This window comes from Pteropus vampyrus, unplaced genomic scaffold, assembly GCF_000151845.1.
Source record: "Pteropus vampyrus isolate Shadow unplaced genomic scaffold, Pvam_2.0 Scaffold165, whole genome shotgun sequence".
In the NCBI taxonomy this organism is placed as follows: Eukaryota; Metazoa; Chordata; class Mammalia; order Chiroptera; family Pteropodidae; genus Pteropus; species Pteropus vampyrus.
The window spans coordinates 3,579,108-3,584,661 of NW_011888946.1; the positions used below are offsets into that span (position 1 = coordinate 3,579,108).

At 33.3% G+C, this 5,554-nt stretch overlaps 1 pseudogene; it reads left to right on the forward strand.

Annotated features, from left to right (window-relative positions):
• The first annotated feature begins 4,872 nt into the window (after positions 1–4,872).
• On the forward strand, positions 4,873–4,991 carry LOC111745802 (annotated as a pseudogene).
• The last annotated feature ends 563 nt before the right edge of the window (positions 4,992–5,554 follow it).

Sequence of the window (5,554 nt, forward strand, 5' to 3'; positions counted from 1 at the left end):
GGAAATATTCTCTGAATGTGGGTCAGCGGAGTGGCATCAGAGCTATATATGGTCAAGAAAAAAGTCAAATGCCTTCAGTTACTGCTAGCCTTCCAAAATAGCAGGTGTGGCCAAGAGGACACAATGAACATTGTTCTTAGCTATAAGAAATTTCTCAGTCCAAACAGTCCTATGAGAAAATTTAGATCCCAAATGACCTAACTGCTAGTTAAACTTGCCTTCAGTCAGAATTAGAGGTAAAAGTAGGTTAATTAGTTAATTTATTTGTTGCTATTTTCTCCAGAAGCAGTAAATGCATTTCTTATCATCACAATAAGCTCACTCCCAAAACCCACGTGAGACCTTGAGATTCATCAAAAGCTCTGATGTTTGTCAAGAAATATGAGCCTCAAATTCTGTCCATTAATCTCTCTCTGGATCTGAGGGCATGTTATTTTATGGCCCATTATGAGCAAAATGTACCCTATGTCAGATGATATAACTAATCACTGAACTGGAGTTAGTTTCTCATTATCCTAATAAAAAGACAGTCCCTGTCTTTTAGAGACACAAAGTTAAACTTTAGGTCATTTATTTCCACCAAAGCTTTGATAAATTTCCTGTTCCAAGGGGATTTTAAAAAGTTGCTGTTGATAGCCCTGAGAAATGAAGTTGGGGACATCACCAACTCAGGATAAAGAAAAATGACTTCTCTTGGCATTTCAGTGACAAACTTGCTTTTCATCTGGCAAGGAAGTTCAGCAGGCTTGTCAATGGATTCTTTCTTAGAGGGTTCTACTATGAGCTTTGCTGCTCAGCCCAATTACAGTATGACTGTAAGAAAGTCTCTATTTCCCAGTGGACAATAACTAAAAGTGCAATACCTATATTTTTTTGAGCAGAATCATGACAGCTCACATGGCATTTAAGGGGATAAGGGTACAGAATTTTACATATCAAAACTGTCTAGTAAAATCCACAAAGTTCAGAGATAAATATTGATGTGCTTTGATTATACTAACTAATAATTATAATAGCTAATGCTACTCTACTGAAAGTTTACTATATACCGAATACAAACTTATTTGATCCTTACAATAGCACCAGGAAGTAAGCACTATTATTATCATACACATTTGGCTGATGGGAAACTGAAATATAAAGAGTTGTTAATAATCTTCACCAACTTCACACAGCTAGTAAGTGGCCAAAGTAGTATTTGAACCCAAGAAATTTAGATGAAAACAATATACACTTACCATTATGCTGTATTGCTTACTTTAACTAGAGATCCAGGTTATACAAAGAAATGGCCCTCAACAACAACAACAACAACAACAACAACAACAACAACAACAACGACTACAATAATTGACATTTAGTTAGCACTATGCAGGGTACTTTTCTTGCTATACACGTTTTGTGTTCAATCTCCTCTACAATCCTATGAGATAAGTGCTATTATTATCCCCATTTTACAGAAAAGTAAACCAAGACATGTGAAATATGAGTAACATGCCTTCTGTAAATCAACTCATAAGTGGTACGAGTGGCATTCAAGTCCAGGTAAGGCAAGGCATTTTGACCTATGCCTCCTAATTTATGTTTATGTTAAATGAAGCAATATTTTGAAAACTGGATTCCAATTATTGGATTCTTAAGTTTAATAAAAAAAAACTTTTCTTACATTGATCATATATATATATTCCAAAACAACTCCAAAAAGCTTTCTTCTATAAATTAGGTATCGTCTAATAGCAAGCAAAATGGCCAAACACAAAAACTACATAAAAAGAATCAAATTAATTGTCCAAGAAAGACAAAGTGGGCCTTATCTAATGACCCCTATTAAAATTATAAAAGTATAACTTCTAGAGAAAGAAGAAATATAGTGACAATGTTCTATAACCTATATTTTCAAACAGATGGCAATGCAGATAAACATATAAATTCATGTTTAATGGAATTTCTTTAAAGTTTTTGAACATATTGTTTTTACATAATCTTTATTACTTTTCTACTTAGTTAGAGCCAAATGTCAAATATATTGTCTTTTATTTTGTGACTTAGATTTCTTTTAAGGAGAACCTATTTAAAACGGTTGTTGATCATGTCCCTGATAGACACAAACCCATCAAATTATAGCTATGTGTGTGGGTCTTCATTTTCAAATATAATAAATATTGCTGCTCAAGTACTCCTATCTTTAAAAAATAAAAGTCATGAACACTGGTGCTGCTAAGCATACTTGATAATCATCAAATGAAACATACCAATCACATCTTTTATTAATCACAATATGTGAATATTCCAGAGTTACACCAAGTGCTAAATTAAGAGTTAATTATTGCTTTACGAATGGAGTTGATTTAGATTTTGGTTGTTTCAGATATTAAGCTTCTCCAGGTATCCAAAGGCACTTTGTAACACATGATCACATCCACAACTTTTTCAGTGTAAATAACAAGACCAATAGTATGATGCTGTCCTCTACCATTTTCTTTCCAACTATAATGTGAAGACATTATATACAAAGACGTGCTGAATGAAATGTTAATGTTCAATTGTCAAAATTCACTGGGTGACGGAGATTAAGCTAGGCATTAAGGAAATTGGTATGAGCACTTAAACAACTCTAGCATGTGGATCATTACAGGAAAATTAAAGAATCCAGAGTTGGAAATGACCCCTTATCTATCTAATTCAACTGTTATTTATAACTGATGAGGAAATTGAAGTACAGAGAAATTCATCAACCATCCCTAGGTCACCTTGAGACTGAATGTCAGAACCAGGACTAGAACTCAGTTCTATGGACTCAGTTTTAAAAATCTGCCTCAGTTGGAAGGATGGAAGCCTGACTCTGAAGATACCAGCTTTACTTCAGTAATTAATCTTGTATCTATTTAATTCCTCGACCTTGGCTCATCAAGAGTGGAAACAAGATGTAAGCCCTAAATACAGGCTTTCCTGTACAACCTGATATATGCTGAGGCTATGAATTAAGGATGACGTAAATGAAAAGTTTGGAAATTAAATCATGAGAAAAACCTGGTGCCTGTAGATTCTCCCATTAGCAGTATGACTTTAAGAAAGGTTTTAAATTTCTCTTGTATTTCAGAGATTAAATTAAAATTAAGTTTTATATGTAGCTAGACTACTTTGACCAAGTAAAACACTTTTTTTTCTGTCTTTGCTGAAATTACAGCAATATTCAGGGAGATAGCCTTGCCTACCTCATATTACTAAAAAGTTCTAAATGGAAGCTGCACATAAAAATAAGAAAATAAATTGTAGAGCAAGAACTGCTCTAAGTATTTATCTCATTTTTTTCATATTAATGGTATAGTATGCAATTTTTATTTATTTATTTATTTTTTTTGGTATGCTGTTTTTATATAAGAAAATTTAAACCTACAAAGGTAAGGAAGTTGTTTGCAATCCTATTGCTGTAAGGCACAGAACGAATATTCAAAATGTGTTTTGCAGAACTCCAAAACCACATTGAATTGTCTTTCTGAAAGCAGTGAAGCAGGACCAAACAAAGTAGCAAAGCAAACAAAGGAACACAAAGAAATCACAGTATACCATGACTCAAAATTACGAAACTTGGGGCCATCCAGTGTTATTTATTATGGGTCAAGCTCAATAGCCTTTGAGAATATCTGTATCATAACAGGGTAGGATGGTTCTCAAAATGATGACCTAGAATCATCAGTGAAGAGTAAATTCTGGTCTATGAATTTTATTTAAGAAAAAACATAAAGTTCAAAATCAAATGTGTTAAATATAAGCTTATCAGGAAATCTTAATTATATAGAATGATTCATTTCCGGAAGGTTCCAGGTGGCACAATACTACTATTAATAGTTATTTCCATAAAAATATCTTTGCTATTACTTTGGAGAAGAATTAAATAGACTGTATTTTTTTTTTCAGGTGGCAAGTTTAAATTTGAGGCTTAATCGATGATCTAGTCATCCAAAATGCTATATCCTGCTTTTCTTCCTGTACTTATCCATAGAGTTTATGAGCTGTGTTAGACCTTTAGAGTGGATAGCTCAGTTGAGTGGTTTGTCAGAGAGAAGTGAGTGTTGTATTTTTTTTTCTTTAAGTTTAGTGGAATAATGTTCATTATTTAAAGTTAAGGATCAAGGTCCATCCACATTGCCTAAACAGTTTTGTCATCTCTCCAAAGAATTTATTGGTGCATCTAAATGTGTTCACTATAGATTTTCATTAGTACATTAACAGAAAATGTGAAAGTATCTTTTTAGAATGCTAATAAATTAGAGCTCTGAAGTTCTTATACAACCCCTGCCAACTATAATAGAAGGTAAATGACAGTGTTCCTAGAATTTCATCCTAGCGGAAAATAACAGCCTGTTTTGCCTCCTGTCTACAAACCTGATGGTATAATTTCAAACGTATCCAGCTAATTAGGCCATCTTTTATTTAAATCTTTCATACCCCTTTCATTACATTTGATAGTTTTTGAGAAAACAGCTGGAAATTTCTATCAATAAAAACAGATTTTATTTTATTTATTATTAAAATTTTTTTTATCTGTGTATGCCAGTATGATGTGCTGCAAATCATTTTAAAGATCTATACAAGCTGGGCACATTGACATTAACATAAAAGTAGAACCTTTCGCTTGCAGATATTAAAGTATTAAATATTAAAGTTGATTTACTGACAGGTTTAGAATAAAAGACAGCTGAAATAAGCTTTGAAAGTGAAAGTAAATTGGATTATATTGTTTGTGGTGTGAGCTGACTGGAGTAGAACTAATTTTACTTCATAACAATAAAACAAAAATGAACGTTGACATTAATTGTCCTAGTCAGTAAAGCAAAGATCTGACTACTTAAGAAATTAGTGCAAATAAAAGTCTATGACCATGACACCCTGAACACATCTGATCTTGTCTGATCTCGGAAGCTAAGTAGGGTCGGGCTTGGTTAGTACTTGGATGGGAGACTACTTAGGAAGACCAGGTGCTGAAGGTGTAAAAGAAAAAAAAAATAGTGCAAATAAAATTCATAACATCTCTACGGGTCTCTGTTTTACATAGAATCAGGGAAAATATTAACCTTAATCCCAGGACAAAGACTTACCTGTATATTTTTCGTGGTTTTGGAAATCAAATAATTAATCAAATCCAGAGATAAGTCCTTAGGCAAAGTTTGAACTGCTGTAGAAATTCCCTCCTAGGTCTTTAAAAAGAGAAGAAACAACAGATTGTTTGGAGATTCAGAGTAAACCAAAGAAAAGGGAGAGAAAGAACTAGTAAGAATCAAGTGCCTAATCTCTCTCTCTCTCTCTCTATATATATATATATACACACACACACACACACACACACACACACACACACATACATACACATCAGGCACTGTTCAATATGTTTCATAGATGGTATCATGGAATTCTTCCAACCCACTTTGAAAAATTATCATCCCTATTCAAAACACTCTTGTTGTCAGCTTTGTTTTCATCCGTCTCATCCAGTCTCGCCTTGTTCCATTTTTCATTCATCTACTAGATAAACTTCTTCTTTATGGGGGGCTTT